Source organism: Mesoplodon densirostris, chromosome X (assembly GCF_025265405.1).
Source record: "Mesoplodon densirostris isolate mMesDen1 chromosome X, mMesDen1 primary haplotype, whole genome shotgun sequence".
NCBI lineage: Eukaryota > Metazoa > Chordata > Mammalia > Artiodactyla > Ziphiidae > Mesoplodon > Mesoplodon densirostris.
The window spans coordinates 5,193,274-5,215,040 of record NC_082681.1 but is presented as its reverse complement, the minus strand read 5'-3'; positions in this window follow the sequence as shown (position 1 = coordinate 5,215,040).

Sequence of the window (21,767 nt, the reverse complement as noted above, 5' to 3'; positions counted from 1 at the left end):
GTGTGCTTGTTTGTGTCTTTTTATTTGGCTGAAGATAGGAGCAAGTGGGGGCCAGTTCATCCCCCAGGAGCAGGAAATTAGAAAATTGGGTGCTGGCTTTAGGATTAACTGTCTCTTGAGGCCCAGATTCCCCAGCCACTCATCTATCTCTTGGCCATGCTGCTGGCCTCCTGCCCAGGAGTTCTTCCAGAGGAAAAATCTGTCTGATAGTGAAAATTGGAGAGCTGTGCCACAAGTTTTCCATCTGTAAACTGGGTATATCCCCTCCAGCTTTGTCACTTTGTGGTTCTATATATTTTTTTTTAATTTTCAGGGTTTCAAGCTCCCAGCAGCCATATGATTCTGCATGGTTATAGTACAAATCTTAAAATACCTCTGTTCCTATGTTCCAGGTGATAGTTGCTATACTGTAGCAAATTGGTTTGCTTGTTTCTTCCCTTCCTCTCCTCCCACCCCATCTCTTGCTCTCTCTCCTTTACATTCTCTCTCCCTTTCTTTCTCTGAAGATCAGTATTTCCTTTGGATGTCAACAATTGGTTTACAATTTTAATTTCATGTTTTCCTTTCAGATAGTGCATGGGAAAGAGAGTTTTGCATCCTTCAAGGAATTCCCCCTAATTGACTGAGGGGTCGGTGAATGCAGGCTGTCACTGCCTGACATATGCCAATAAAAAGCCAAGGACAAGACAAAAAACCCAGTAGATGACTGACATCTCTCCAGTGGTGCAGATGAGGAATTATACATCCAAGCAGGAAAGACACACCTGTATGAGAAGTCCAAGTTATTCCATAAGAAAGGATCTAAAACTAACATGGAGGGATTTAGGTCCAAAAGATTGAGGCAATGGGAAACACACTAGAGAGAGAATAGAACAGCCTCTGTGAGTGGTAAGTACCTCTCTCTTCCCAGCCACCTGTTCCACTGACTCTTATTGAAATGCCCATATGTTTTACTCCTTGAAGCCAATGTTCTATTTTGTTCATGTTATGAGCATATACTCCTGCTACATGAAGCCATAGAATTTCAGAACTATAGGGATAATGTCCTCTACTCCAGCGTTTTTCAAACTTTGCATGATGACTCACTAAAGGATCGTAAAATTAATTTAGTGGGCAATTTTTTTTTTTTTTTTTGCGATACGCGGGCCTCTCACTGTTGTGGCCCCTCCCGTTGCGGAGCACAGGCTCCGGATGCGCAGGCTCAGCGGCCATGGCTCCCGGGCCCAGCCGCTCCGCGGCATGTGGGGTCTTCCCAGACCAGGGCACGAACCCGTGTTCCCTGCATCGGCAGGCGGACTCTCAACCACTGTGCCACCAGGGAAGCCCAGTGGGCAATTTTTAAAAAGTAAAATATAATGAAAATATCATATTGATCTTATTCAGTTTCATGGAATTTATTATATTTTTACATACATATATGTATGTGTGTATTGGGTCATGATGTACAATTTATTTCTTACAGTGAGTGGTGTATCAGTTATTATTGCTGCATAAAATTTCAACAAGCATTTGTTATCTCCCCATTTCTGAGGGTCAGAAATTTAGGGGTAACTGAGCTTAGATGGTTCTCTTTCAGGATGGCTCATGAGGTTGCAGTCAAGTTGTCAGCCAGGGCTGTGATCACCTGAAAGCTTGATTGGGACTGGAGGATTTGCTTCCAAGATGGCACACTCACATGGCTAGAAAGTTGGTGATGGTTAATTGGCTGACGGCCTCATTCTTTGCTGGGTGGTCCTTACTATAGAGTGGCTTTAGTGCCCTTGCAATATGGTGCTGGCTTCCCCCAGAAGAAGCAACCCAAGACAGCAAGGAAGAAATGGCAATGTGTCTTATGACTTAGCTTCAGAAATCACATACCATCATTTTTGCCATATTTGGCTGGTAATACAGACCAACATTGATACAATGTTGGAAGCAATTATATAGGGGTGTGAATACCAACAGATGAGGCTTATTAGGGGCCATCTTGGAGGTGGCTACCAAAATTGGGGTCAAAAAAGTTTGAGAACCTGACTGTCCAAACACCTACTTTATGCAGAAATCTGTAATTATCAACAAACCCTGAAGACTGACCATTCATTTGTAGGTTTTCCTGTTGTAATTACATGATACTTACAAAGTTAATGTGGCATGTATTTGGTGATTAATGAGCACTTACTGAGGCCACTTACTATAAACACAAATAGTAAGTGACCTAAATAAATCGTTATAATGAACATGACTTTTAGCCAGTGTTTTATAGCTTGATTATTACAGTGGTCTCCTAACTGGTCTCCCTGCTTCCATCCTTGCCCCCATCAGTCTCTTCACAACACAGCAGCCAGAGCAACTTACCTACTTACTTACCTATTTATTTTACTTTTTGTGATGAACGTTTTCAAACACATAATGAACCCTCATATATCCATTACCCAGCTTCAAGATTTATTAACTTCTTGTTGTTCTTGTTTGCAGACACCTTTCTCTCTTTGTGTTTCTATGTGTGTCTGTGTCTGTCTGTCTGTCGCTTTTGGTGTTTGAGTCTCTCTCTCTGTCTCTCTCTCTCTCACACACACACATACACACGGTTTTGTTGTTATTGTTGTTGTTGCTTGGCTGCAGTATTTTAAAGCAAATCTCAGACATTATATCATTTCACTTGTAAGTACTTCAGGATGTATCTCTAATAGATAAGAACTTTTTTGAAAATCATAACCACAATCCTGTGATCACAACCAATAAAATTAACAATAATTCCTTATTATCTAATACTCCATTCATATTCATTTTTCCTCGATTCCCTAAATGTCTTTTTTACAGTTGGTTTGTTCAAATCAGGATCCTACTATACTACATTTAGCTGGTATTCTTCTTAAGTCTCTTTTAATCTATAATAGCTATCTGTCCTTTTTTCATGTTATTCACTTATTTAAGAAACTGGGTCATTTATCTTATAGAATTTCCTGCTTTCTGGATTGAGTAGATCATGCATTTTAAGGTATTTATTCTTCTTATTTCCTGTAAATTAGTGATAAAGCCAGAGGCATGATTAGAATTGGGATTCATTATTTTTTCAAGAGTATTTAAGAGATTTTATCATAAATTTGTGAGGGCTTCCCTGGTGGTGCAGTGGTTGAGAGTCCACCTGCCGATGCAGGAGACATGGGTTCGTGCCCCGGTCCGGGAAGATCCCACATGCCGCGGAGCGGCTGGGCCCATGAGCCATGGCCGCTGAGCCTGCGCGTCCGGAGCCTGTGCTCCGCAATGGGAGAGGCCACAACAGTGAGAGGCCTGCATACCGCAAAAAAAAAAAAAAAAAAAAAAAAAAAAAAAAAAAATTGTGAGATTTTATTTATTGGTTATGTTTCAATCCATTGCAAGTAATTATTCTTTTTTATGTTAAAATCATCCTATTTTTGGCCAGTGGGAGCCTCTTCAAGTTGGATGTCTGTAGAATTTATAATGTTCACTTTTTCATTCCTGATATAGGTTATTTGTGCCTTCTCTCTTTTTTTCTTGATCAGTCTTTATTCATTCTGTCCACTCTATGTTTGTTTTCTGCTTCATTAATTTCTTCTTAACTTTATTATTACTTCCTTCTATTTTCTTTGTACTTGATTTTCTCTTTATTTTCTGGCCTTGATGCATGTTTAATTTCTAGACTTCTTTTGTAGTATGTGCATTAAAGGCTACAATTTTCTTGTAAGCATGGCTTTAGGTGCATCCCACAAGTTTTAATATGCCAAGTTTTAATAGTCACTCACTTAAATGTTTTCTAATTTCCCTCATTATTTCTTTTTAAAATTCAGGTTATTTAGAATTGTGTTTCTTAATCTTTAACCATATGGGGACTTCTTTTTTTTTCATATCTGGCTTAATTCCATCACAGTAAGAGACCATATTCAATATTATTTCAAGCTTTTGAAATTTTTTGAGATTTGCTTTATGGTTCTACACATGGTATATTTTGGCAAATATTTCATGTGCACCTGAAAAGAATGTGCATTCTGCAGTTGTTGTGTAAATTGTTCCACCTATGCCAATTATGTCAGTTTTTTAACCCTGTCGTTCAAATCTAGTATACTTTTACTGATTTTATTTTGTTTTGTTATTCCATTAGTTGCTGAGGAATGTATTAAATTCTCCCGCTATTACTGTGGATTTGTCTATATCTCCTTATAGTTCTATAGTTTTTGCTTTGTATATATTTGAGGCTATGTTAATAGGTACATGCAAGTTTAGAATTATGTGTTTCTGCTACATAAAACTTTATGTAATGTTCTATTTTATTTCCAGGTATTTTTCTTACCTTGAAGTCTACTTTAAATGATATTAGCATAGCTATACCAGCTTTCTTTTGGTTATGCTCTGCATAGTGTCTCTTTTTCCACCCTTTTATTTTCAATCTTTCTATATCTTTCATTTTATTTTTTTATTATTTTTTTTTTTTTGCGGTATGCGGGCCTCTCACTGTTGTGGCCTCCCCCGTTGCGGAGCACAGGCTCCGGACGCGCAGGCTCCGGATGCGCAGGCTCAGCGGCCACGGCTCACGGGCCCAGCCGCTCCGCGGCATATGGGATCCTCCCAGACCGGGGCACGAACCCGTATCCCCTGCATCGGCAGGCGGACTCTCAACCACTTGTGCCACCAGGGAGGCCCTATATCTTTCATTTTAAAGTGTCGTTTATGAGCAAGTTTTTTTTTCTCCCATTCTGACAACTTTCATATTTTAATTGGGGTATGTAGACCAACTAAATTATATTTAAAGTAATTGCTGATATTTTGAGGTTTAAATCTTGCTATTACTATTTATTTTTATTTGTTCTGCTTTTTACTCTCTTGTGTTGTCCTTTTATAAAAAAGGTTTTTAATTAAAACATAGCCTACATACAGAAAAGATTACAGCCCATAAGCTTAATGAATTATTATTCCATACCCTTGTAGCTATCATCCAGGACCAAAGAAACTTACCAGCAAACCAGAAGCTGCTCTCATGACCCTTCCTAATCACCATACCTCCTCCTTTCTTCCCCAAAGTAACCACTATCCTATTTTCTAATATCATAGATCAGTTTTGCCTACATTCGAACCTTACATATATTAATTAATAACCACTCAGCCTAGCTTCTTTTGTTAAATTTTTGTGAGTTCAGTGATGTGGTTCTGTGTAGCCACAGTTTATTCATTTTCATTGCTGTATATATCAATACGTTTTTGAAATTTTCCTTATCTGTGAAATTCTGAAGTCTTGGAAACACTGATCTATGCATTCTTGATATAGGAAGACTTTTTCCCCCTTAACTTTTTATTTTTATGTTATTTCAAACTTACAGAAAAATTACAAGAATAGTTCAAAGACTTCCTGTATACCTTTCAGCCAAAGTAACTAATTGTTAACATTCCATCACATTTATTTTATCACTCTTGTTCTCTCTCTCCCTCCCCATCTCTCCCCCTCCCTGTGTATTTTTATTAGTTCATTTCCCCCTCTGAAGTTTGTAGATGTTCATTCACTACTCTTTTTTTATTGTGGTAAAGTATATATCACAAAATTTTACCATTTTCACCGTTTTAAAGTGTATGGCTAAGTGGCATTAAGTACATTCACATTGTTGTACGACTCACTACTCTTTTAGTGGTTGCCCTGGAGCTATCACTTTGAGACATCAAAGACTAGCATTATTGCCTACTTGTACTACATTCTGGACAAAATAATGACCTTAGAACACACTAATTTTATTTACTCTTGTCCCACCTTTTGTGCTACTGCTGTCTTACATTTCAACTATGTACATGTTTTAAATGTTGTAGGATTTTGCTATTACTGTTTTATAAAGTCCATCTTAATTTTGATTTACCCATACATTTACCTTTCCTGTTGCTCTGCATCTCCGTGTTTCCATCTGTGTTCAGTTTTTTTCTGCCTAAAGTATTTCCTTTAGATTTTTCCTTTAGTGTATTTTTGTTTGTGATAAATGTTCTCAGTTTTTTTTAAGTCTCCTTTTCACCTTCATTTTTGAAGGAAACTTTGTTTTATATCAAATTTGAGGTTGGGGCTTCTCTGGTGGCGCAGTGGTTGAGAGTCCGCCTGCCGATGCAGGGGACACGGGTTCGTGCCCCCGTCTGGGAAGATCCCACATGCCGCGCAGTGGCTGGGCCCGTGAGCCATGGCCGCTGAGCCTGTACTCCGCAACGGGAGAGGCCACAACAGTGAGAGGATCGCGCGTACCTTACCGCAAAAAAAAAAAAAAAAAATTGAGGTTGACAGTTTTTTCTTTCAAGGCTTTGAAGATGTCATTCCCTTTTCTGCTGGCTTTCAGTACTTCTGTTGAGAAGTCTGCTATGAGGCTTATGATTGTTTCTTTGAGGCAATGCATCTTTTTTTATCATTTTTAATATTTCAGTTTGTCCTTGGCTTTCAACAAAAAGAAAATCAACAGAAAGAAAACTTGGTTTCAAGTTTTATTATGATGTGCTTAGGTGTGGTTTTCTTTGTATTTTTCCTGGGGTCCGTGGTGCTTCTTGAATCTGTAGCTTGATGATTTTTGTCAGCTTTGGAAAATTCTTAGATACTATTTCTACAAATACTTTTTATGTTCCATTGTCTCTCTCCTTCTGGAAAATAATGCATAGAGCCTTTTAACCATGCCCTGTATATCTCTTACACACTTTTCTGTATTCTTCACCCTTTCATTTTTTCTGTATGCTTCAGTATGAATTTTTTTCTTCTAATTTCTCTTCCATTTTACTGACCTTCCTTCAGCTATATCTAATCTGCTGCTACACCTGTAGACTGCACAGTTAATTTTTTATTATTGTATTTTTTAGTAATAGAATTTCCATTTAATTCTTCTATATGATCCTCAGTTCTCTGTTGATAATCTTTAGTCATGTGATGACATTTAGCCATGTGATTTCTTGGACCTATTAATCACAGTTATTTTAAAATCCACGTCTGGTAGCTCTGAAATCTGTATCTTCTGTGGATCAATATCTATTGTTTATTTTTTGCCTCTTGGCCAGGCGATTTTTATCTCCTTGTATACTTGATAATTTTGTATTGAATGCTAGACATTATATATGAATATATAAAGAGAAAATCTGAGGAACTGGATTATGTCATCTTCCTGGAGAGAGGTTTACTTTGACTTCCTGCAGGTAGTGTGTGTAGGAGCAGATCAGTTAAGTCTAGAGAGGTACTGAGCCAACTCAAAGCTGGCCTTCAATATTTGTGAGGATTGGTAACTTTCTTGTTCACTCCTAATCCTAATTTTAGCCCTTTGGGGATCCCAACTTAGAGCCTGTTTACCAGACCTCTCCTCCTTGGGGGCCCTGACTGACAATGATTTTTCTTCCAGCCCTGAAGACTATGGGAATCCTGCTCAGCCCCCCAGTCTATTAGCCACTGCTTGGAACAGGCAAATGCCTTGAGGGGAAAAGTGGTGCCCAATGTTGGGCTCACGCCTGTGTGTGTCCCTTCTCTATGGTATCTTGGTTTTTCAAATCCTCACTGCATGGTAGTTCCCCAGTGTCTTCAAAGAAATTGTTTTCCATATTTTGTTCAACTATTCTAGTTGTTCTCTGCAGAAAGCTTGGTCTGCAAGAAGCTAATCTGGCATTAGCAGAAGTGAATTTCTTCCTATGACCTTTTGACTTGACTCTAAGTAATCTTTGATAATTTTAGGCACCACAAGACGTTTTCAGCTCATCTTGCATATTTTCTGCCACAGCCCTGAAATCAACCATTTTTCCAATGATCCCTGGCATGTTTCAGTGGGAAATAATATTTAAAGACCATAAGCTGGACAATAAGAATGTTATTTACTACTGGATTGCATTGTTTCTTTGCCTTTTCAGTGGATAGAGTAAGGAAATATGCACCTTTTCGAAAGCAAAACTAAAGAGTTCATACTGATAATTTCAATTCCTGAGAAAGGTTATAGTGAATTTTACTTAAATTCTTTGATTTTATAAGATCTCTTTTCTCTTATGCTGAAAATCATTGTTCCTAATAACATGAATATTTTTACTTATTTGCTTTATATATATATATACATATATATAATTTGTTTAAATATACATAATGTGTTTTATTTTAGTATGTATGTCTGTGTTAAAATAACAATACCATCATAACCACTAACAAAAGACTGAATGCAATTTAATACCTCTTTCCGTTTATTTGTCTTCAGTATGTATTCCACCAGGGATATGCAGTCAGCATACTGCGTTTCAGAATCTTCAAATTATTCTGTTTTGTATGATTATGTCATCAACTTGATATACAGATAGGTTTATTTATTTGAATTTGTTTTCAATTTTAAGGGATTGATTTTTTCTCTTTGATTTAATTTTTTTTAAATTATATGAAATATTAAACGATTCTCAATCTAACACTATAAAGCAAGTTAGATTTTGAGAGGTGTAACTTTCATCACTGTCTCCTCTCCCCATTTTCTCTCTTCATGTACAGGCAACCACTTCTACTTTTTCATTTATTCTTTCACTACTGTGTGTGTGTATATATATTACTATATACTATACGTCACTATCTATATAAATATATATGTATATGTGTGTGTGTGTATATATATATACATATATACATATATATATATATGTATATATATAACAGGGACTTGGAGATATAGAGAGATATATTTTGAAGATATATAGATATATCTGCAAATCCTCATTTTCTTTACATGAAAGGTTTCATACCATGGACATTCTTCTTCACCTTGCTTTCTTTACTCAGCTACATATCCTCTATAGATATCCCTGTAGCAGTCTATCAAGATCTTCCTTATTCTTTTTCAGTACAGCTTTATGTAGATGGACTTCAGTTTATTCAACTAATCCCCCACTAACGGACATTAGGTTGTTGCCAAACATTTGATATTACCAACAGTGCTGCAATAAAGAGCCTGTACACATATAATTTCATATTTTTGTCAGTGTACTTTTGTGATGGAATCATAGATGTAAGATCGTTGGCTCAAAGGGTAAAGGAATATGCAATTTTGCTAAATATTGCCAAATTCTTTTCCATAGGGGTTAACCTATTTTAGAATGAACCTTTTAGAAATACAAATGTGACCATATCTGCCCTCTGTCTGAAACTCTCTGGTGGGCTTTCTGTGGTCCTGAGGATAAGATCCAAATTCATCACCAAGGGCAACAAGGATGGGCACAACCTGGCCCTGTGGGCCTCCTCAGCCTCACACCACTGATCCTTTGTGCAACATACCCCCTGATCTTACCTTGTTCTCTCTCTCCATTGTGCCTTTTCACATGCTGGAATTCCTTTCTTCTCTTTCTTTGCTGGCCTCCCACTGACCATTCAAGACTCAGTTTATCTGTCACTTGTGCCAGAAGGTCTTCCTTAACCACTCTGCTCCTCTCTGCTCCCACAACTCCCTGGACTTCCCTGATCACAGAACTCATCATCTGCAGGCATGGAAAGTGGCTATTCAAAAGTCCATCCTCCCCAGAGGACTGTGACCTTCCAGTACCTCTATTTTTAGCTTTTTAAGGAACCTCCATACTGTTCTCCATAGTGGCTGCACCAATCTACATTCCCACCAACAGTGTAGGAGGGTTCCTTTTTCTCCATAATTCGAAAAGATATGTGTACCCCAATGTTCATTGCAGTACTATCTACAATAGGCAAGACATGGAAGCACCAAGGTCCTACTGTATAGCACAGGGAACTATACTCAATATCTTGCAATAACCTATAAGGGAATCGAATGTGAAAAAGAATATATATATATATATATATATATATATATATATATATATATATGTGTGTGTGTGTGTGTGCATGTGTGTGTGTGTATAACTGAATCCCTTTGCTGTACACCTGAAACTAATATGACATTGCAAATCAACTGTAAATCCAATAAAAAAGGAAAAATAAACATTTACTGAGGCCTCTTTTAGTTCCAGGAGACATACATACCCATCACAGCCACCTTTTCAGGTAATCCTGTTATCTATCTGCGTTCTGGACCTCTCCACTTGGACGTCTAACAGACATCTGAAATTTAACCTGACCAAAACCCAAGTCCTCATTCCCAAGCACCTTAGTATGGAGAGATAGTATAGCATGGTAGTCAAGAACACTGAACCTGTAGTAAATCAGTTGGTTTCATATCGCGTCTCTGCTAACTTACTGTATGACTTTGGCAAATTATTCTCTGTGCCTTAATGTCTCATCTGTATAATGGGCATGATAACAGTGGTCCCTAGTTCATCAGGTTGTTAGGAGTATTAAATCCATTACTGTACATAAAGCACGTAAACAATGCCTGGTACAGAGAAAGTACTGTAATTTTTTTCCAATAACACTCCCAAATCCACTCCTCCCCAGGTATTGCTGGGGAGGCCATATTCAAGAGAAAACCTAGATACCATCCTCGAGTCTTCTCTTTTCCTCACTCTACAAATTCCATCCATCAGTAAGTCCTAGGGCTACTTCCAAAGTATATCTCAAATCCCAGCGGATCTGCCTTTTCTCCTGCCTGGACAATTGCAACAGCCCTCAGCAGCCCTCAACTCATCTATTCCTCTGCCTCCCAAACCTGGCACCCTGCTGCAGCCAGACAGAACTTTCCAAGGCACTTTTCAAAAGCAGCACTAATCTGCTCATTGCCTTCTGGGAACCCTCCCACATCCAGCACGGTCTCGTTCCAGCCTTCTCCTCCCTAGACTGCTAGCCACGTTGTAACCTGTGCCTAGATACACATACGTTCTCCCAACACTCCCGAGAACATGCCAGATCTTCCCATCTAGAAAGCTCTTCCCAGGATCTCAGCTTGATGAACTGGCAGCACCGTAATGTTTTTAAATCCATCAGAGAGGAAAAGGAACTTGCTCAGGTTCCCATAAAGGGGTTTTTCCACTTGTTCTTCTAATACTTTTTCTTGAGCTGTATACCAACTCCTATCCTTAGATATTTAGAAAGCAGAGATGCTTTAGCCTAGAGCTGCCTTCCCTAAAGGAGATCTTGGCTGTGAAAGACCCTGTAAGGTAACGCAGAACTGTGAAGATGTAGGTGTTGCCATGAGCATCTCACTGAGCATCTGTTGGTATCCCTACCAATCCCACCCCTTTCTGGTCCCTGCCCTTCCCCCATCTGGCCTGGTCCTCGAGGCAGTACACTAGGCAGTGAGCTGACCCTACTGCTGCTGCTGCTGGGGTGATTTATAAAGGGCACTGGCTGCTATGCCTTGTAATGGCCTTGCCTCTGGAGCCTCAGTCGTGCCTGCCCTTTTAAAGAAGCAGCACGGGGTCTCGTGCCAAGGACAGCAGCGAAGCCAAGCTGGTAGCCTTGGGGAGCAGCGGCCTTTCACTGCATCCTATTGCCCAGGCTCCTGGAGCCTCACAGGGGCCAGGGTGCCCAGAGAGCCTGGGAGCATCCTCCTCCAGCCGGCACCCGCCAGGCGACACAGAACAGCTCCATAGTGCCACCCAGAGGCCGCCAGTGCCAGTCGGTGGAGAGAGATTTTGTCTCTGAATGGGGGACTCTGGGGGATTGCCAGGCAGTGGCTGGTACTTTGGAGGTTTGGAAGTGTGCCTGGCTGAACTATATTTGGAGAAGGTCATTTCTGGGTGTGTGGCTGTACATTCAGTCCCCTCGGAGCCTGTCTCCTGTAGCTGTCACCCCACCTCCAATGCATCCTCTTACGGCCACCATGACATAGAAAGCTCAGGAGACAGCCAGGAGCCACCCCCAAACCTCTCGTCTTCACCAAATAGTAGAAACAGGAAAACACGTCCTGCAAGTCACCCCCATGCAGGAGTTGTTCAGAAGATGAGATAAAGATAGCATTGCGAGGGACCGAAGTGGAGGGACTGCCAGTTTGGGTGTTGGGACAGTTAGGCAGCCATTTTACAAAAGGCCATTTGCACCTCCACCACACACCATGCTTTCAAATAACATCCAAACGGATTGAAGAGTTTAATGTCACTGTAGAAGAAATTATTGGTAAATGTTTGTATAGACTTGGAGTGGGCGGACTTTCTAAATATGACACCAAATACAGAAACTATAAAGGCAAAGACTGATAAATTTAATTCAAAGTTTAAAAACTTCTGTGTATTAAAAAAATCATAGATAAAGTTAAAAACCATAAAAATGTACTTGGAAATAATGACATATATGAAAAACAGTGATGAATATTCTTAATATATAAGGAGCTTTTATAAATCAAGGAAAAAAGACAAACAGCCCAGTGGGAAAATTGGAAAAATACATGATAAGCAACTCATCAAAAGACAAACAGATGACTGAGAAACATTAAGAAATGGCAAGCCCTAGGAGTAATCAAGGGAATGATCATTAAAACGACACAGAGATTTTTTTTCAACTACCAAATGAACAAAAATTTCAAAGAGTGGAACTAACCCATGGAGGGGATAGATTATGTGGAGACCAGGCTGGCCCACATGCTGCTGGGGGATGGAGCAACGGCAAGGCTTTTCTGGAAAGCAATTTGTTGTCATAGATTAAAATCCTTGACACGCATTACACATCCTTGCACCCAGCAGTTTCATTTTTAGGAATTTATCCTAAGGACATAATACTAGATGCATGCAAAAATTTAACTGCCCAGGGGTGCTGACAGTAGCCTTTTTAAAAATAGAGGCATAAAAAGGGTACAACCTAAGTATAACAACCATTGAAAATGAAAAGAGATGCATTTTTTTCAACGTAGAAAGATGTCCATGCTATATTATTAGGTGAGAAAAGCAGGTTAAAAGGGAATAGTATGCATAATATAATCTCTTTTATGTAAATAAAAGTACTGTGTGTATAATATGAATGAAGAATAGATTAAGCTATGCGAGAAAATATTAATAGTGATTGCCTCCAGGTGGAGAAGTAAGAATTATACATGACTTTCTTCCTTTTGGCTTTTGATATAATTTTCTTTCTATTTCAATGTAGAAATATCCATACTAGCTCTTCTCTGGCCTTTATTTTTCTTTTACTTTCTTAGATTTTCTTTTGAATTACAAGAGTAGTAATACAGGCTTGTTGTAAAAAATTCAAACCAGACAGAAGTATACAGAGGCTTTCCCTCTCACCTCTACACTCCCCAGACAGGACTGCTGTGGACATGTTGGTATATATTCTTCCAGACATTATGTATGTACGTATAAACAGATAAATGTGTATTTTAATACAAATGGGATCATAATATATACACTGTGCTGTAACTTGTTTTCTTCACTAAACTATATGTCATGAACATCATTCCATGTCAAGACATATAGACCTACCTTAGGCTTAAAAAAAAACATGCATGCCTTTCAACAGCTGCATATTATTATCATGTACAGATATACCCAAATCTTTGTTTTCTGATTGCTCTGCAACGAGTATGTATTACACATGTAATGGAAATACGATAAAATGTTTTCTTGAAAAAAATAGGAAAAAAAATATCAAGAAAGGAAGGGAGAGAGGGAGACAATTTTGTTTATTCACTTTCACTTTCATATGCATTTGGGCTCTCTACTACTAGGGAGATACCTTTGATTCTACAGAGCTGTCGGGGCTTGATGAGGTCCGGAAGAAAAGATGCACTTACTCCATGAGTAAAGAAAAGAGATCCAGGGACTTTGGGATTTCTGGTGGGCTTGGAGAGGAGGCCAGCATCAGGGCAGAAGGTCTAGCTGGGACTCCAGTGACATTTAGAGAAGACCACAATCAAACTAGAAACGAAATCAATCATAACAACTGTTACGGCAGCAAACAAACTGCCTTGTGATCACTTGCCAAGACGCAGGACAAAGCTCTCCGTCCACCTACACCCCAGTGATCTGTCCTCTGGGTATGATGACCATAAGCTTGTTGTACGGTGGCCCAGTTCACCTGGTTTCTTTTACAGAGGTAGGAAAGGAGGCCCAGAGAAGAGAAGGGCCAAGGCCAAGGCCAGCAGGGAGCTGGTGGCAGACATGAGCCTAAGACCCAGCAAATCTGATCCTGACTCACTGATACCTTACCTTTCCCTCTTTTTTCTTCCTTTTCTTTTTCTATTTACTGAGACTATTTCCATCATAAAATGTATACATACTAATTATGTAAAATGTGGACAGTAAACATAAAAGCAGAAGTAAGGAAAAGACCCAATTCCACCACCTATCTGTGGCAGAACGTTCCTGGGTCTCTCTGTGGCTCTTGTCTGTCATCTGTCTTTTGGCCATCTTTCCATCTGGGGTGCATTGAGAGCTGCTCTTCTTATTTCCAAGCAGGCCTCTGTCTGGGTGTGGGCATCCTTCTCTCTGTCCATGCACGCCTGTGCTTCCACTCAGGGGTGCCTTGCGGTATGTCGAGTTGTCATCTATCAGCCAGTGTTTGTCTGGCATCATTTCCATGGCAGCCCCAGGGCCAGATTTCATCTCAGGAATGGCACACAATTATCAAGAGGTTTGTGGCTCAACTCTGGCCCCAGGTGCAATATGGAAGCATTGGGCATGTTTGCTGTATCACTCAAGTCTTGCTTCGTGCTTGGACTGAGTTCTGTAGCTTTGAGTTCCAGAAGAGAAAAGACCCCAAGCGAAGGAGTCACAGCTGCAGCCACACAGCATTTATCTGCAGTAAAGGAAGAGCTCCCCACCCCTGTGAGAGTCCCTCTGGGGTCTCTGAGAGCTGCTTCTCTTTACTGGGGGAAAGCATGGGTAGGCGGGTCAGATCAAGTCAAGCAAATCAAGAATGGGCCGTGGGCATGTGGAGAGACTAGGATTATAAGAGTGAGAAATTAAAAAAAAAAAGAAATAAGATTGTAAGAACAGGCCCTTACTGCGTGCAAGGTACTGTTCTAAGGCTATTACATGCACTAAGTCATTTCTCCCAGTGACACTGTAAAGTGCATGCCATTTTACAGGTGGGGACAGCTACTGGAAATGCCACTGTCTCTAGAACCCATGGGCCATGGCGGGGGGGGGGGGGGCGGGGCGCGGAGGGGCAACAGCATTCATTTGTTGATTGATCCATTCAAGGCACATTGATGAATGCCACGATGGATCAGACAATGTGTGGGGTGCGGGCAGGGTGGGATGGGCGGTTTTGGCGGCGGGGGATGGGGGGACACAAAAATCAGTCAGATACTGACCCTGTACTCCAGGAGTATGTAGACAGGCGAAAGCAAACAGCTGACTCTGAGACGAGGTACAAAGGACACGTGCATGAGCAGCCATGAGAATTCAGAGAAGGGAGAGGTGCCGTCTTCTTGGAGGAATCAGGGAAGTCTTCACGGAGGAGGGGGATGGCTTTGCAGCGCGTTAGGTGGGGGAGGGCATGGCAGCAACAAGAGGCCAGGCACAGTGTTGGGGGAGCCCAAAGTGTACATGGGGAACATCACGGGAGCCAGTTTAGCTGAGGAGCAGGGAGCCTGAAAGTAGATAGAAATAAAGCTGGAAAGATCCCCAGGGTCCTGCCTGTAGAAGGCCTTGGATGAGAGGCCTAGAAAAGGAAGCTGAGGCCTGGGAGTGGGACTGTGTGGCATAGTGACACGGGGACTTGCCCAAGCTTGTAAAGAGAGGTAGTGGAAGACACCAGTCGGAGCCGGGCCCACCGGCCTCGCACGTTAGTGGTTTTCCACCACCCAGCAGGTCTCCAGATCCCCTTCCCATCACATTGAGCCAGTGTGGAAACGTTTTATGTGCAGAAAGGATGAACAAAGAGGGAGGTGACCCAAGGGTGTGAGACGAGTATCAGTTTTGGACTCAGGCAAGACCTGGATTCCCGTCGAGGCTCAGCCCTCATTCCCTGTGTGACCTTGAGCAGGTGACTCAACGTCTTGGAGCCTCAGTTTCCTCAAGCGTGAAGAGCATCTGCGGGTGGATGCAAAGGGCTCAGCCCAGAGCTGGAAGTTAGCATTTTTGCAGCAGTTGATCTTCTTATCATCGCCGTCATTCTTATTCATTTTAATAAGGCTGAGCATATGTCCTGGCTGCTAGGGACAGGCCCACGTGTGCTGCTGTCCCAGCGTAATTATTAAACAGCTTCCCCATCCACGCTCAGAAGTATCCCAGTTTGGATGATAAATGGCATATGTTCACTGTAATTACAAAAAGCAGGCTGGCTCTTGAACTGCCGCCAACGTTTCTCGTCCACCACTGCTGTCCTCTGTCTTTGTTCAGTCCCAGGACCGAGGCCACGTGTACCCTCCACGAGTCCTGGATTAAGCACGGGTGAAGACAGCCTGAGTTCTGCCCCTGAGTTGCAGTGTGTCCACAGGCAGGTCCCCCCATCACTCTTCCCATCTGTAAATGACAAGAGTGGATTAACTGATCTCCATGGGCCCTTCCGGCTTGGACCTTCTATGCTGCGAAATTCCTCCATGCCTAGGGAAATAACAAAGGCCCTCCTGCATGCCACGGGCATTTACTGGCCACCTCCCATAGGCAAGCTCTGTGGGACGCAGACATGTGCACCATCTGCGGGGCTTGGTAGATGTCAAGGTGAAGCTTCCCTGTGGCTGCTCTTGGGGCCTGATCTGTCCTTTGATGGTGGTTAAGAGCGTGGAGTCTGGAGTCAGATGCTCTAGCACTGATGACTTCCCCACTCTGATCCTCAGGCTTCTTCATCAGGTTGTCATTATTGCCCACGTATGGCTGGGCTCCCTGGTGGGTGGGGCAGGCACTCCCCTCTCATCAGTGAAGGTTACAGTGGGTGCCTCATGACTGTACAACACCCTGAACAGTTCCTGCTCAGATTAAGCACTCTGTTTCTTAAACTCAGTATCTAAGTCGCTACATCAAACAGGTGTCACCATGCAACATGCCTGAGATTTGAGACACCAAGTTCTGTAAAAAACGAGCAGTGTTCTATTTGTTTGCTTACTGTCAAGCCAGAATCCTACACAGTCGTTTTCATTTAAAACACTAGAAAGCTTGTTGAAACAGTTGCAAGACGATTCCTAGCAGCCAAATGTGACGGCTTGGGGACAGGCTCTGTGCTCATGACAACCCCGCCCAGAAAATGAACAGCCCAGAAGCAGTTCCTGTCCCAACACGTGCCATCACTTCTGTTGTGGAGAGAGGCCCAAATAGCTCGGAGCTGTATGTTTGTCTCAGGAAGTGCAGATTATTGGAAAAGTCCAACCCAACGAATCTGTGCCACTCAGGTGGTCACTCAGGTGGTCCCTGGGAGTGGCCCCCCTTCCTGTTTCATAATAGCAAATCCACTTTACTTACACGGGAAAGACGCCAGACATAATTCCCAGTAAAAAAAAAAAAAGTAAGGGACCCTTTGGGAAAAGTAGGGGACCCACAAAGAAAGCTTACACTGTTGGCCCCAGGATTTCACTAAAGAAATATGTCTTCAAAGGAAGCTGTCCATAGTAATTTGTTTAAAGGAGATGGCCATTAAACTTCATAACATAAAGGACAAAACTGAAATACTGGCCCAAAGACAACTTGATCAAATTAGAGAAACTGTACAGAGCGCTGCACCCAGGTTGAGTAGCTGCACTGACCGCATTCTGTTGTTCTTGACTTTCCACTCACTGCCTGGCACTCCTGTGCCCATTACCTTGCTTCATCCCTATGGCAACCTAGGCAGGAGCATCAGCTTCACCTGTGGGGTCCACTGGGGACTAGTGTCCCCAACGGGTGGGGATTAGTGTCCTGCTGCAGATGTGGATTAGTTCCTCCATTTGTTTTACTGAATGGGTTTCTGGTGGAAGACGAGATAGGGCAAGAAATGAAGTCCCCTACCCAGGATAATTTCAAGGACAGAAAGATTTAGGGTAGAAGTACAGGCTGAATGCAACAAAGCTCTGGTTCTGGAAGAAAAAAAAAACACCAGCTTTTTACAATTAAAAAAGAGAGGTAACCAATTGCAAATGATTGCAAATCCGTGTGACTAGGTATTACAGTGCTTCAGAACCAGATAAGTACTCTGGGAAAGATTATACAGAAAAGAACACCCTTTGAATACAAAATTGAGGCCATTATTATGCGAAAATATTCCCTGGGCGTTTCGTAGACTAATCATCCCTCCTTTACAAAATTATTTCCCTTCCATTATGTCATTTGATCCTTACAGCAGCCCTATGAGTGATGAAGGGCAGGATGATTATCCTCATTTGGGAGATAAGCAGATTGCAGCTATTACTGCCAAAGCAACATCAAGAGAAGAGTGTGGCAGGGCTGGACCTGGAACCCAGGGCTTGGATCTCCAGACCATTGGGTTTTCTATCTCACCCAGGAGTCTGCCTCTGAGCAGATTCAGAGGTGAGATGAGAAAGCCGGGCTTGGTTTCCAGTGGGAAGCACGGGGATCAAGGACCTGGGAACTGGCCATGGGTGGTGGTAGAGCAGGGGAAGAGGGCGCTTTGCCCCAGTGCAAGCAAACCCCATTGATGGGCCCCCATACCCCAGGACAGACCCGGTGCGAGCACTTTACCATGAGCAGGAGTGCGGATCACTCTCATATCAACTCCAGGGGTTGGTAGGCTCTATTATTCTGCTCATTTCACAGATGAGAATGCAGAGGCACAAAGGGGTCAAGTATCTTGCTCAAGGAACACAGCTAGCAAGTTTGAGGTGATCTGAACCCACCTGGTCTGATTCCAAAATGTCCTCTCCAAGTCTCCTTGTTCTTCTGCCTGCTGGCTAGACCTTTTTTATTCTGACGAATCCATAAAGAAGCTGCTTCTGTCTTCAATCCTCTTATTGGAGGTGGGCCATGATTCCTGCCCACGCACGGATGGTTGGGAAATTGCTCCTTGATTCGGTCCACCATTCCTGGGCAGCTGCCCCAGTCCATTCATCTGATTTTCCCCAAACCTGTCTCCCCTTATATCCTAGTAAGCGTATCCTGCTTTTGTTCATAGAGACTTGGGACGGGATTGTTGTTGCATGAACGGATTCTGTCCACGTTTTCCTCGGTACACTTCGCAGAGTTGGGTTACGATTTAGTTTTTCTTCCTTTTTATGGCCTCGGCAGAACCCAGAGGGGAGGAGGGGCCCTGCAGAGTGGCCCCGCCCCTCGCCGCCTTCAGGAGCCGGTTCCCACGCCAGGCGGACTCCGACGCTTCACTTTTGCTTCTCTAGGAGTTGGTAGTCCCGGGACTTGTCGAAAACCACAGCGCTCTTCCTGATGTGGGAATGTGCGGAGCGGCCCGGTCGGCCTTAGACTGGGTGAGGTTAGGGAGGGTTCGCAGCCAGGCAACAAAGCAGCCCCCGCCCCGCTCCCCCAGACCTGACGGGGCCCTCGCGGAGCATCCGCCCGGACAGGGAAGGCAGGTCGGGCAGGGAAGAGGTCTCTTAACTGACTTTTCCCACACATCCCAGACAAGCTGTAAAACCATGAGAAAGGGTGAAATATGAAACAAAAGTCAGCCCTAACCCTCCTAACCAATGTGAACCATTGTAAACATTTTGGTATAAATAAATAAGTAAATAAATAAAAAATAAATTTACTGGGATTTTTACAAATTTGGATCACTCATTACCCAGCTTGGATCTTGATATTTTAATATTTATTGAGAATTTCCCAATATTATTCAACATTCTTCCAAAATGTGAATGTAAACAGCTCCATTATATGAATGAGCCAAATTAATGTAACTATTCCCATGTTGTTGGACATTTATTTTGTTTTCAATTTTTCACCATTGTAATATCACTGAGTTGAACGTCCTCGAACATAGTGATAGATGGTATGTCGTGATCATTAAATGCTAGGCATTTTGCTAAAAACGACATTAGGGCCATCATATAGGTGTACAGAACAAAGGTGCCAGCCAGGGGACAAAGTACGTGCTTACATCAAGCCCACTCTCTACTCTGCAGGCAAAGAATCCTGGACATCTGCCTGGAAAAGACACAGTTCATGCCCAGAGTGCAGACACCTTTTATGAATTTCCCCAAAGAATCATACAGGTTAGCAGCCCTAAGGGCATGGTCTCATTAATGCTCAGAGCAAGTCTACGACGAAGGCACTATTACCCCCGTTTTGCAGATAAAGAAAGTGAGGCGTGCCAATCTGATGACTTCCTTAGAAGTAATGTCTAGAAGTAGAACTGTTCGATGTATGTGGCCAAGTGTCCTACAGAAACATGCACATTTATACTCCCATCAGCAGCATAGGAAACAGATGTTTTCCTTCCCTCCTCACACTGTGAAGACCCAATGAAATGTTTACCAGACTTATGGGTGAAAAAATATATCATTGTTTTTAATCTCTTTCTTTGCAAGTGAGATTGGATTTTTTTATGTTTGCTATTCATTTATGTAATTTCTTGTGGGCACATCCTATTGAAATCTTTTACCCACTTTCCTCCTGGAAGAATCAGTATTTTTCTTGTTGACTAGTGATAATGTTTTAGGTTAAGGGGATTATCCCTTGGTCCAAAATGTTTGCTGCAAATGTTTACTGACAAATATATCTCTCAGGTTAGGTTTGTTCCTGGATATTTTATATATTTTATATTACATTTGTGAATAGGAGCTTTTTTCTATTATGCGTTCAAATGAATTATTGCCAGGTTATAAGCAAGCTTTGGCTTTTTGCGTATTTAGTCTGTGCCCAGTCACTTTGGTGAAGTCTTTCATTGGTGCCAATAATCTTCCAATTTTCCAAACTATTCAGAGTTTCCTAGCATCAAAAATTTAAGGTAAATAAGAATAAATTTGACAAGAGATATGCAAGGGTATTAAAGAAGGCCTAAATACATTAAGAAATATACTGTGTCCATGGTTTGGAAATCTCAACAATGCAAAGATGACCATTCTCTTCCAAATTAACCTGCAGATTCAATGCATTTCTAATAAACATTTCAAAGTATTTTTCTCGTGGTATTTGACAAGCAGGTTCAAAACTTTAGATGAGAGAACAGAAGACCAAGAAAAACCAAGGCATTTCTTGCTGGAGAGGGTGTGGAGAAAGGGGAACCCTTCTACACTGTCAGTGGGAATGTAAACTGGTACAGCCACTATGGAGAACAGTATGGAGGTTCCTCAAAAAACTAAAAATAGAACTTCCATATGATCCAGCAATCCCACTCCTGGGCATATATCTGGAGAAAACCATAATTCAAAAAGATACATGCACCCCAATGTTCATAGCAGCACTATTTACAATAGCCAGGACATGGAAGCAACCTAAACGTCCATTGACAGATAAATGGATAAAGATGTTTTATATATATATATATAAATAGGGTGTTTCTCATATATGTCTATATCTATATCTATCTATATATATAATGGAATATTACTCTGCCATAAGAAAGGATGAAATAATTGCCATTTGCAGCAACATGGGTGGACTTAGAGATGATCATACTAAGTGAAGTAAGTCAGATAGAGAAAGACAAATATCACATGATATCACTTATATGTAGAATCTAAAAACATGATACAAATGAACTTATTTACAAAAAAGAACTAGACTCACAGACATAGGAAACAAACATATGGTTGCCAAAGGGGAAAGTAGGGGAGGGATAAATTAGGAGTTTGGGATTAATAGATATACACACTACTATATATAAAATAGATAATCAACAGGGACCTACTGAATAGCACAGGCAACTATACTCAGTATCTTGTAATAACCTATAATGGAAAAGAATCTGAAAAATTATATATATATATATATATATATATATATATATATATATGTATAACTGAATCACTTTGCTATATACCTTAAACTAAAACAACATTGTAAATCAACTATATTTATATAAAAATTGAAAAAAGTGAGGCATTTCTGAAGAAGGGAACAAAGTGAGGAACATGATCTTACCAGATATCAGAGCC